General features: G+C 45.1%; 1 non-coding gene across 1 annotated transcript; it reads right to left on the bottom strand.

Moving 5' to 3' along the window:
* Window positions 1-5,968: 5,968 nt before the first annotated feature.
* Window positions 5,969-6,075, bottom strand: LOC144493248 (U6 spliceosomal RNA). The gene has a single exon (XR_013497702.1). It is a non-coding gene; the product is annotated as a U6 spliceosomal RNA (small nuclear RNA).
* Between the last annotated feature and the right edge of the window lie 7,292 nt (window positions 6,076-13,367).

Here is a 13,367-nt window from a genome sequence, read left to right as displayed (position 1 = left end):
AAAGGCAGACTGTCATTTTATCAACCAGTAGGCAGTGTTATGACATGGGCCACAACTACAAGGTGTTTTATGAAGATAGCCTAGACCCAAAGGGGGTGATCTTACCATTGCACCTCGCCCTCCCCCCCAATGGGCGGGGCAAGCCAGAAAGATCATGAGAGAGCCAAGAAATCAGGTTCGCACCCGATTTCTCACCTCTCGCAATCTTACCGGTACCGGATATCCGACATGATCAGCCTTGTGCCCAAAAATGGCGTGAGGCCCCGATTTTATTATTTAAAAATATTTAAATCATGATTTGAATGTAATTAGCAAGCCCGGGACAGAATCGTCAGAGTTTACTTGCCTCTGAGGCCTCACCAGGGAAGGTTCTCTCTGGCAAGGATCACGCATGGTTCCCCCATCAACGGGGACCGGACATGATGTCCTCACCGGTAGAACTGGAGGCCACTGAGACCCCCCCCCCCCCCGGGAAAACATATTTCATATTTTCCTATTGCCTCAACTTTCAGGTCAATGAAATGTAATAACCTTCCCCTCTTCTGAAACCTTTCTAAGTTGTAAAATTTTACTGTCACTTCCTTACTTCCCCTTTGAAATTCAACAGATGAAAATGCAAATCCCTACCTAAAGCCTAATGCAAGGTTTAAGCCCAACCCATTTACCTGCAAATCCAACCTCACTATTGTCTTTTACCCCTCAGCTCTCACAAGACAAGCTGTCTCTATTAACCTTCCTCCACTTTAATTAATCATTACCATTCGGCATGCTTGGTTTCATCGGTCAGAACATTGAATACAGGAGTTGGGACGTCTTGTTAAAGTTGTACAAGACATTGGTAAGGCCATACTTGGAATACTGTCTGCAATTCTGGTCACCCTATTATAGAAAGGATATTATTAAACTAGAAAGAGTGCAGAAAAGATTTACTAGGATGCTACAGGGACTTGATGGATTGAGTTATAAGGAGAGGCTGAATAGACTGAGACTTTTTTCTCTGGAGCGTAGGAGGCTGAGGGGTGACCTGAGAGAGGTCTATAAAATAATGAGGGCCATAGACAAGGTAGATAGTCAATATCTTTTCCCAAAGGTAGGGGAGTCTAAAACTAGAGGGCATAAGTTTAAGGTGAGAGGGGAGAGATACAAAAGTATCCAGAGGGGCAATTTTTTCACACAGAGGGTGGTGAGTGTCTGGAACAAGCTGCCAGAGGTAGTAGTAGAGGCAGGTACAATTTTGTCTTTTAAAAAGCATTTAGATAGTTACATGGGTATGATGGGTAAAGAGAGATATGGGCCAAATGCGGGCAACTGGGATTAGTTTAGGGCTTTAAAAAAAAAAAGGGCAGCATGGACAAATTGGGCCGAAGGGCCTGTTTCCATGCTGTAAACCTCTATGACTCTATGACACACAAATGCACACATACATAGCCTTCTTTTCAGAATACCACCATATTCCCAAGAATATTTGTTTACAGATAACATCCATAATCACAACTGGAATTTCTGTACCACTCCCTACAATACTAAATCATCTCCATGTGCCTATCTCATAGCAGAAGTCATCGATCTGGAAAAATGGATTATCCAGCATCTATCTTCACCCTGCCGACTACGTAAAAGAATACACCATTGGACTATGATTCTGGACCCAAATGAAAACAATAATTTTTATTTTGCCTGGGGTCTTTACCCTACACCTCCTTTGATTCTCTACCACATCTGTGACCCTCCTCTCACACATGAATGTATGAAAATAAATTAACCTTTTTTAGTTCATCCTATCTCAAGCTTGCTTTGGGGATATTAATATAGAATTGGGTCACGCCTAAACTGAGGTGTTGGAACAATACACCATCACTCATAAAGGAAAAATTCAAAAATAAGAAACACTTCTCTGATTACAGACGGATGGTGAGAGGAGGAAACAGGGTTTAAATTAAACCCTCTCCTGTCTGTAGCACTGGCCTTCCACTTGGAGGTTGTCTTCAGCCATCTGCCTCAGTGAGGGCCCATCCACCAGTGGGAAGATCCAAGTAGCATCACCAATTTGACCCCAAGTGGACAATTAATTAAACCTAATTAACTATCTTCCAGTCAGACCCCATCTCTGGCAGGATTACTCGGAGACTAGATCACATCATGAAGTCACCCTGAGACAAAATTCTGTAACTTTGTTCCTGATCCCACCTCCAAACCTCTCTCCCTGGACGTGGAAAAAACTCAGCCCTGAGTATCAGAAAGCTGTATGATTTTGGGTAATCTCAATAATGTCTGCTTCACACGTATACCTTCCAGGATGTAATGCTGACTGAACCCGTTGTCTATACAATAATCACTGAACCACAGTTTTACGGCTATGTTAAAACTCTCACAGTCATAGTTCTCCCATTGACTGATTTTGGAATAGCCAAAAGGTTCAATGTTTGGGTTTAGATGGTGACAAGGAATTTCAGATGCCTGTATCTAACAATCCTATGATAACAGACATTCTACTCTTGGGTATTCAAAGCAATACTAGACACTTCTTGGTGATGCTCCTGTTGGCCACACTGTGGAATAGTTCCCACATGAGAGCATAAGAGATTGGAGTAGGAATATGTCGTAAGGTCCCTCAGGCTTGCTGCACCACTCATTAATATCATGGCTGAATCTTGCCTTCAAACCCTACCTTCTCACACTATCTTCATATCCCCTGATTCTCACAGAGTCCAAACATTGATTGATCTCAGCCTTGAATATGCTAATTGATTGAGCATCTCCAGCCCTCTGTGGTAGAGAATTCCCAAGAATCATAACCCTCACATATGCAAAGACGTCTCCTCAAGTCAGTCCAAGATGGCCAACCTCCTATCCTGAGACTTTATTCCATAGTTCTCTATTCCCTGGGGGAATCAGCTTCTCAGTGTCTACACTGTTGAACCCTCTCTAAATCATCTAATTTTCAATGCGATCACCTCTCATTTTCCTAACCCACAGAGAATAACAGCCCATTCTGTTCAATTTCTCCTCAAAGGACAACAGGATAACAGAGGCAGAACCACACAACCTATGGTAAAGAAACTTGAAAAACTTGATAAAACTTGGCCCATCACATCTGCACTGACTCTCCAACTGAACGTCTTACCCAGGCCCTATCCCCGTAATGCTACGTATTTACCCTACAAATAACCTGCACATCTTTGGAGTGTGTGAGGAAACTGGAGCACCCAGAGGAAACCCATGCAGACGCAGGGAGAACATGCAAACTCCACACAGACAGTACTCTGCTGTGCCACCATGCCACCTTGTAGGAGTAGGTCCAAAAAGCGGATCCTAAATATTTGACTTAGAGGTCCCATATCTTCCAGAATGTATCAGATTTGGCTTGTATATACAAGTCAAGAATTCCATTGGGATACATTCCATAATAGTTTTATACTAATTCTGAATCGAAGGATGCTTAGGAGCGCACTTTCATAACTGTCGATGTCACAAAGCGCTTTTCTTTAATAAAGTAAGTTTTAAACTTACACCAGAAAATGCTTCATTTTCAGACTAAGTTGTATCTAACTCACCCAAATCATGTAAGAAAGCACACTTTGTACACAGCAAGATCCCACAAATAGATAGTCGGATCAGCTATGTGGAGTGATATTGGTTGAGGGATAAATATTGGCCTGAACACTGGGGAGAAAACCCTGCTCGATAGTAAAATGCCGTGCCATATTTTCTGCTCAGCTGTATGTGGGGAGACTGAGCCTCAGTTTAGTATCTTATCTAAATGGTAGCATCTTCGGCAGTGTAGTGCACCCGCAGTGCTGCACCACGGCGTTAGCCTGGATTGTGTTCTCAAGTCTCTGGAGTGGAGTGGGACTTGAATCCAAACCTTCTGACTCAGAATTGAAGATGATTCTCACTGAACCACAGCCAACACCTACATCAGTGCAGGATAACAAAGGTGTCACTCAAATGGGCTTATTAGTCATGATTCATCACAAGAAATGGTCCCTATTATGTGCTGAGTCATTCTATTTCATTTCTACTTATCCTCTGATTAAAGAGCTTGTACAGCTGCATTAAATTCCTCACAGCTATAGTTCTACTGCAGCTCTGTTCAGAATATTTGATTGTTTTGTATGTTGCAGTGTACGAGTGACACAAAGTCACATCATGAATTTAGCGGTCAAATTCTGATGGGAGAATGGAGGAGGAGGCACTTCCTGTTTGTTCAGTGTATCTTTGGCAGAAGAGACAGAGAGGCCTGGGAGAAAATGGCATCATGTCTGTTCCAATGGCCCCCAGCGCACAGCCTCATGCAACCACTTACTGGATTTTCTCATGTCCTAGGTCAGGCTGAAGGTTTATCATAGTCCCATGTCCCTGAATTGAAAGTGTGTATGAGATTAAGTGCATTCAGGATTAGGCGCCACCAGCTAATTAAATAAGCCATGCTGGTCAGCTCACATCAGAAATAAGTATTTCCCTGCCTGCCTTCCAGTATATGTTGAACTCAACAGAAGACAACCTTGAGTCTTCTTTACACATTAACCTAATTTCAGACCACATTAATGCCATCATCAACATTTCCCACTTGTGCCTTGGAACCAAGTGTAATCCGGTGATTACACCCTGAGTCCTGCTTGCTAGTCTACGTTCTACCTCCCTAAAACATGTCTGCTCATCCTCAGGTTTTATCCTCATCCTCAAACATCATCTCTCATGTTTCCTCATCCCCTTCTGACTTATATTGTTGGAATCAGTATGAACCAGAACCTTTAGCTGATCCTCTTCTTGCTTCAGAGCATTCTGCAGCCTCTCACCGACATTCTTCAGGGGAAGGTGATGGACTAGTGGTATTATCGCTAGGGTATTAATCAAGAAACTCAGCTAAATGGTCTGGGGATCTGGGTTGGAATCCTGCCCCAGCAGAGGGTGGAATTTGAATTCAATAAAAAATATCTGGAATTAAGAATCTACTGACTACCATGAAACCATTGTTGATTGCTGGAAAAGCCCATCTGGTTCACTAATGTCATTTAGGGAAGGAAATTTGCCATCCTTACCTGGCCTGGCCTTAATGTGATTCCAGAGCCACAGCAATGTGGTTGACTCAATTACCCTTCAAAGGCAACTGTGGATGAGCAATAAATGCTGACCAGCCAGCAATGTCCCACAAATGAATACAAAAAGAATTCTTGACTCTCACCCCAGTTTAACATCCCAGACCCAAGTCTGCAGAATCAAAAACACATGCCCGTTCCACTAAATATATAACCCATATCACTATTGTTTTCCTCATCTTCCTTCTGCTTCCCCCACATCCCCCTGGACAACTGGGCCAGCTGCGGTGCATGGACTTAGCTCTGACTGCACTCCCCAGAGGGTCCAACACTCTCACCGGTTTTCAGAGCTGAATACACTTGGAGAGTGAGATGTACTCAGGGACTCCTGTTCTACCTGCCTGACCCACTTGACTGCTTGGTGGTCACCAATTCTCACTCTGTCTGCACATCCTTAGGCTGCAGGCTGACCATCATCAGCAATATATATACCACTCATAACCCTTTAAGTACACCACATGACACCAGCTGCTGCTCGGAAACCAGAAACTTGGGCTTCTCCAACTGATGACACTTCCTGCACTTGATGTTGTTCATGACATGAGAAACATTCTGGAGTTTCCACGTGAACCGAATATGCATTCCATGAGACTGAGGTATCCTGCCATACCTTTATTTAATAGCTTATATTAAATAGCTTATATTTAATAGCTTATATTAAAACAGTGAAGTTGACAGAAATATGCAAAGTAAGTAGTTAATTTCAAATTATTTTCTTACATTTCCTTTCTCTCTTGTCTTAATCTTATCTAATCTGTTTTGCTACTCTTCCTGCGTCATTGCAAATATCTAGTTCCATAATTCATGTTTCAGAATATAACTTTTAATTTTCGGAATTAGAACTTGTTTTAATGTGGATAAATGGAAAATCTAATTAAGAACGCATCACAAATTTGCATGTCATCCTTGCGCAGGGGCCATGCTAATTTTCTCTGTATCGTTCCAATTTTAGTATATGTGGTGCCAAAGTGAGCACCTGGTAAACACCCAAAAGTGAATGCAAATCAAACAAGCCTAGGTTAATTACAGTTAAAAGATCACTTGTGTTTATCTTTAAAAAGTCAGAGTTAGATATGTAAAAAGTTAAACAATAGATGACCCATCTGAGAGCTTTTGGTGGGGCCAGGGAATCTGGAAAGAGGGCAAGTATATTTATTTGAGATATAAATTATTCATATGGATCAAAGAATGAAAGGGATTGATTTGAAGGTAAGGTATTTATTTTTCATTTCTGTTTGGCATACCTCAAAGAGTGACACATTGCTATGGAGGTAGGCAGTGAAGTTACAAGGTTGTTTTGTTTAATTTATCTGGGTGTTCCTCTCAGAATGCAGTTGCAGATTTGATCTTGTGTTGGTTGCAGCTCATGTTAAGTTGGTAAGGGAAAAGAAGCTGGATAATATGTCAAGCTTGGAGTTAGAGGAGAAAATTTACACGACCCTCACAATGAAAGGCAGTTATTCTTGTGACAGACATCAGTCAGCTTAAACATTTAGCTGGAAAGAGCTGGAAGGACGCTTTGGGAGCAGACAGAGGAAAAGTAGTCTGTCTGCCCAAAGTAACAGCAAGAAGGTAGTGAGGTTTTAGCTTGGACTGAGGAATCTACTGTCATAAAGCCTTAAAGAAAAGTTGAGGGGTCACTTAGCCAAAAGCTAATGGAAAGATCCCCCAAATAATATTGTATATTGAAAGAGTAGTTGGCATATTGAGGAGAAATCAAAATGCAATATATCATTGGGTTGGTCCCAAGAAAAGTGAATAAACCTTCAAGGTGTTTTAATATGCAAGGTAACTCTTGCGGGGCTTGGGGGAGGGAGAAGAAAGTGAAGTGATTTCAGACTTGGAGTCTTGACAAAGTGTTAAGTTAGCAGTGCTTGCTTTGTTTTTCTTTATATACAATAACGTTTGCTTCATGCAGTGAAATTTATGGCGTGGTTCTTACAGTTAACTGCTGGGCTTTGGATTTCTCTTTGCAAGTTAACGGTTCCTGCCAGGATCATAGTAGTATTTAATTTGACTCTATTTTGTACTATTAATTTCTCTATTGTTCTTTTGTTTCTTTCTTGGTCTTTAAAGTTAATTAGTTAACAAGATAAATTATCGGACTCATTGTTCACCATGGTCCCATCTACCAATGTTCCCACTAAGCTATGAGAATTTAGCATCAAGCAGCAGATTGAAGGACACCACACAGATGTTTAACTATGGTAAATACCATGTGCGTATTCACACAAAATAATTCAAAGGAACAGTGCACTGAAAAAAACAGGTCACACAAAACAACTACATTTTAAAGGGCACTTTACCATTGATCTCACACTTGCAGCAAGTTGTGGCACACAATAAATTAGGGGGAGGCAATGGCCTAGTGGTATTATCACTAGAATATTAATCCAGAAACTCAGCTAATATTCTGGGGACCCAAGTTCAAATCCTACCCAGCGGATGGTGGAATTTGAATTCAATTAAAAAAAAGTCTGGAAGTAAGAATCTACTGATGATCCTGAAACCATTGTCATTTGTCAGCAAAACCCATCTGATTCACTAATGTCCATTAGGGAAGGAAATCAGTCGTCCTTGCCTGGTCTGGCCTACATGTGACTCCAGAGCCACAACAATGTGGTTGACTCTTAACTGTCCTCTGAAATGACTTAGCAAGTCACTCAGTTCAAGGGCGACTATGGATGGGCAATAAATGCTGGCCAGCCAGCACGCCCATATTCCCCTGAATGAATAAAAAAAAATTGAGGCTGGAGGATAGGAAAAAGATACAATTCAAAGCGATCACAATGAGATGTCTCATTCCAACAAATTCTGGCCCAATATTTAGCTTCACAAGTGATAAATAAAGTGACACTGTTAGATCTCTGGATTCCAAAAAACCATCCTGAGGGACAATCTTAGAACATTGAAAGATTAAGTGAAGAAATGTGTAAAAAGGGAAAATTTGGTGCAAAGTTCTTTTGGAATTCCACTGGAAGATCCAGCATGCAAGCAATTCTTAATTCCATCACGTGACCATCAGCTCGACACATGAGTGGAGGTTCACAACAATTCCCCTCGTTCAGAAACAGGAGCAATAAACCTGTTCGTATATATATAGGAAGATAAATTGGGCTATTTTATAAAGGAGAAGACTCCAATTTATCTTCCCTGGGTTCAAAGTGAATGACCTCACACTTTCCCACATTGAATTCCATTCGCCAAAGTTTCGTCTTTTCATTTAATCTGTCTCTGCTCCATTGCAACTTCCCGTTCTCACCTACACTATTTACAGTCCCTCTTGTGATATTTTTTATTTAAGAGTGATTTATCTTCAGCTGCAAGGAGCTTTACAAAATTACAAAGGAGAACACATTTTTCAAACGCATTTTGATTCTATTCCCACGACATGGAAACAAAGACAAATCTCAGGCTCCAATAAAAAACTCTGGTTTGTTAAAATCTCTTTCTATTTTTGTAAAGGACATAAATGTATTTTCTTCTTTTATCAATCTGCCTCAATTGTGTGATACTAATTGGTGGAAAGGTAATCAAAACCAAACTTGGCTGCATTACATATTTCGCATTTGTGTTCAATATGACCCTTTCATCCCATTCAATTGGAGTCTAGTGTACCTAGTCATGGGAACGAAAGCACTTTCCGAATCCATCTACACGTACGTTATTTATATTCTTAAGCACCTCAAAATTCAGCTCCGAGCTCTAATACCCTTAAATGAATATTACTGCATTGGAAAGGTTGTGATCAATGCAGCAAAACTATGTCTGAGATCAAAATTACTCCACTGGACAGGCTCACAGAGTTAGTACTGTACATGTGTAGAAAGATGGTCCTTGAGATCAATTTAATGCAAATCCAGCCAGCAGGAATCACAAGGATCGGCTGTCGATTTGATTTTCCATTAGCAGTCCGAATTCCATTAGTTTCCTGTCAGGTGAGTTTGCTTCAGATTATCCACTTGTATGAAGTAAATGAAAATCAGTTCTTCCACTAACATTGGTATGTCAGATTTGAGGGAAATATTGCAGCCCTTATTCATGGCAAGCGGATAGGAGAAAAATTGGAGTTTAAATTTATTAGCAATTCTAGTTTCACACAGGCAATGCATCAGAATGGAATGGTCCAGAACCTAAACAGAATCCCTCATCATAACTTAGCCAAACTCCAAGTGCCAATCAGAAGCCACGAGGGAGCATGCCTGTTCAGAGCTGACCAATCTCTGCTGGCACAAAGGCCTATATTCCAAAGGGACAGAGATGATTGGGTAAGGCAACAACACTCCAACCCCTTCCAATGGCTCAAGAAACAAAATATAGCAAAACCTGGCTGCCCTTTTGCAAGCAACCTCCACAATCCCTTTAAAGATTATTGATCAAGCAACTCAAGGCTTGTAATTACTGGTTACAGCCAATGCATCATAATTAGTCTAAATAAATTTAGGAGTCTGGATCTGAAAATAGTGCAGGAGTCTGGTTTTAATAGCAAAATGAGGCCTTAACCATTTCAGGCCCTCACCAGGACTGCTGATAAGAACCAAACAGAAAATGCTGGAAAATCTCAGCAGGTCTGACAGCATCTGTGGGGAGAGAAAAGAGCCAACGCTTCAAGTCTGCCGATAAGAACATGACCAAACTGGAGGTGGCCTGCCTGCCCATGCAGAGTGGTGTGGGCCATTGCCCTACTTAACTGATAATCCTTTGACCACTTTTGTCTTTATGGAGCAGCACAAAGATTTTTAAATTAGGCTCCATTATTTTCACTGGATCATAGGTATTTATAGGGCTTTTATTAATACCAAACACTATAATACAGTTAAATCTTTTAATCCAGTCAGCAATGTAGACTCTCTGAACCATCAGAAATGAACTGGAATTGCCTCAAGCAGGGATTCATGTTCTCTCAAAGGAGCATCTGCACTCGCTCCCAATAGTCTGGTAAATGGGACTCAGAGCATCAGAAAACAAAGTCAGCAGAAAAAAAAAACTTTGGGAAGGATGTAAAGGGTTTAGGAAGGGTGCAGAAAAGATTTACGAGAATGGTTCCAGGGATGAGGAACTTCAGTTGTGAAGATAAATTGGAGAAGTTAGGACTGTTTTTCTTCGAGGAGAGAAGGCTGGGAGCTAATTTGATAGAGGTGTTCAAAATGACGAGGAGGATAGACAGAGTAGAAATGGAAAAGCCTTTCCCACTCATGAAAGGATCAAGAACGAGAGAGCACAGGCTTAAAGTAATTTAAGAAATGAGCTGAAGAGATTCAGTCCAAAGATGTGCAGGTTAGGTTGATTGGCCATGTTAAATTGCCCCTTAGTGTCCCGGGATGTATATTTTAGTGGGATTAGTAGGGTAGATATGTGGAGTTTGGGGATGTGTCCTGGGTGGGATTGTGGTTGGTGCAGACTCAATGAGCCAGATGGCCTCCTTCTGCACTGGAGGGTTTCTATGATTCCATGAAGCAAGTGGTTAGAGTCTGGAATGCATTGCCTGAGAATGTGGTGGAGGCAAGTTCAATTGAGGCCCTCAAAAGAGAATCAGTTTGAATCAGAGAGGCCCACACCAAGCAGCTATCCTGATAGGAAAGGGAAGAAAGCACAGAGCTATGGGGAGAATGACACAAAGGCAATTGCTCATTCAGACAGGCACAGACACAATAGGCCAAATGGCCTTCTTCCGCAGTTCTGATTTTGATACTGGTGACCAAATCACAGATTGTTTTCTTTCTGATGTTGCAATAGGTCCCCATTTATCATTATTTGCATGGGAGTTGGAATCATTGACTATTTTCAATAAAGGGGGGGGGGGGGGGAAGGGGGAGGAGTGGGGGAGGGGAGGGGGTGGGGAGGGGGTGGGGAGGGGGAAGGGAGGGAGGGGGAGCAGAGGAGAGGAGGGAGCGGGGAGGGGGCGGGGGAAGGGAGAGGTGAGGAGGGGGTGAGGGAGAGGGGGGAGGGGGAGAGGGGGAGGGGAGCGGGGAAGTGAGGGGGGACCGGGAGGGGAGGGGGAAGGGGGAGATCGGAGGGGGGAATGGGGTGGGATGGGGAAGGGGGAGGGAGGGAGGGGGAGGAGGGGGAGATGGGGAGGGGGAAGAGGGGAATGAGAGAGGAGGGGGAGGAAGATGGAGGGGGAGGAAGATGGAGGGGGGAGGAAGATGGAGGGGGGAGGGGGAGGGGGTGACGGGTGAGGGAGCGGGGGGAGGGGGAGGAGGGAAGGTGGAGGGGGGAATGGAGGGAGGGAAGAAACAAGGGGGAAGGAGGGGGGAGGGAGTAGGAGGGGGAAGGAGGGAGGAGGTGGAGGGAGGGGGAAGTGGGTGACGGTGAGGGAGGAGGGCCGAGGAGGGCAGGGGGAAGGGGGAAAGGGGGAAGAGGGAATGAGGGGGGAGGAGGAGGAGGGGGAAGTGGGGAAGGGTGGAGGGGAGCAGGGAAGGGAATGGGGATTGGCAGGGGAGTGGGGAAGGGAGGAAGCGGGGAAGGGAGGAAGTGGGGACGGAGGGATGTGGGAATGAGGGAGGGGGAGGGTGGAGGGGGACGGGGAGGGAAGGGATTGGGGGGCAGGGAGGGAGGGGGATGGGGGAGGTGGGGTGGGAGGAGGGGAAGGAGGGATGGGGGCAGGAGAGGGAGGGGGACAGGATGGGGAGGGGGACAGGAGGGGGGAGGTGGGAGGGGGCTGCTGGAGGGGGGATGCGGAGGGCGAATGGGGGAGGGGGAGGAGGGGGAGGGGAGGAAGGGGGAAGGGGAAGGAGGGGCTCGGGGGTGGAAGGGGATGGCGGGGGGAGGGGAGAGGGGTGTGGGGAAGGGAGGGGGGATGGGGAGAGGAGGGGGTGGAGAGGGAGGGAGGGGGAATAGGGGGAAGGGGGTCAGGTGAGGGAGAAGGGTGGGAGGGGGAGGGGGAGAGGGAAGGGAGAGGGGAGGCATGGAGGGGAGTGAATGGGAGAGGGGAGGGGAGGGGGAAGGGGGGTGGATGGAAGGAGGGGGAGGGGGAAGGAGGAAGGGGGGAGGAGGGAAGGAGAGGGGGGTAGGGGAACAGGAGAAGGGGAGAATGGGGAGTGGGAGGGAGGGGGTCCATGTCCCTACTGCAGTGATAGCAGCAGTGGGGGGATGGCATTGGGCAACCCACCTGTAACTGGGCTAATTGAGATACGGAAATTGATTATTAATGCCACTTATGACCTCACCACCAAGAGAGGCCCACGCCAAGCAGCTATCCTGATAGGTTTCCCTTCATGGATTAACGATGTCCTGCCATTATGAGCCATCCGTGCACCTCGGAGGCAGCACCCTCTCCTAAAAATATCCCTCCAGGGTCCCCTCCTCCCATAGCTTCTCAAACCCCTATCCTCCCTCCACCCCCCCCCCCCCTCCCAGCCAAGGCCTGCCAGCATGGCCCTGGCAGACCCCCAAACACTTACAAATTTATGAGTACAACACCAACAGTGACCACCGCTTCCTGTGGCACTGCAGGTACTGGAGAGCTGCCAGTTTCTATTTGGCTAACAGCTGTCAGAGGCAGGACTTCCTGTCCCTGAGGGGTGAAAGTCTCAACTCCATTGGGTAGCCATTCTTCAGCTGACTGGGCTACCCTGCCTGCCCCCCCCCCCCAGCTCCACACCCCCCCCCCCCACCTCTCCCTGCCACCCAAGAAATAGGAGCACGAGCAGACTGCTCGTTGAGCCTGCTCCAACATTCAATATGATCATGGCTGATCTTGGACTTCAACTTCATTTTCCGTCCGTTCCTCATATCCTTTAACAGAGGCCAAGATCTGTCCATCACAGTCATAAACAAATTCAATGATGGAGCACCCGCAACCCTTCGGGGTAGAGAACTCCAAAGATTCACAACCCTTTGAGAGAAGTAATTCCTCCTCACTTCTAAATGATTGACCTCTTATCCTGAGACTGTGTCCCCGTGTTTTAGATTACCTGGCCAAAGGAAATCATTTCTCAGCATCTAACCTACCCTGTGATTGGCACCACATTTACAAACATCCACTCCCTGCACCACTGATGCTCAGTAGCAGCAGTGTGTACTATCTACTAGATGCACTGCAGCAATTCACCAAAGGCAGCACCTTCCAAACCCACGACCACTTCCATCTAGAAGGACAAGGGCAGCAGGTACATGGGAACACCACCACACCTGCAAGTTCCCCCCCAAGCCACTCACTGCCCTGACTTGGAAATATATCGCCGTTCCTTCACAGTCACTGGGTCAAAATCCTGGAATTCCCTCCATAGCGGCATTGTGGGTCAACCCATAGCACACGGACTGCAG

This window comes from Mustelus asterias, chromosome 4 (genome assembly GCF_964213995.1).
Source record: "Mustelus asterias chromosome 4, sMusAst1.hap1.1, whole genome shotgun sequence".
In the NCBI taxonomy this organism is placed as follows: domain Eukaryota; kingdom Metazoa; phylum Chordata; class Chondrichthyes; order Carcharhiniformes; family Triakidae; genus Mustelus; species Mustelus asterias.
The sequence above is the reverse complement of the archived record's forward strand: the minus strand, read 5'-3'. Positions and strand labels throughout refer to the sequence as shown.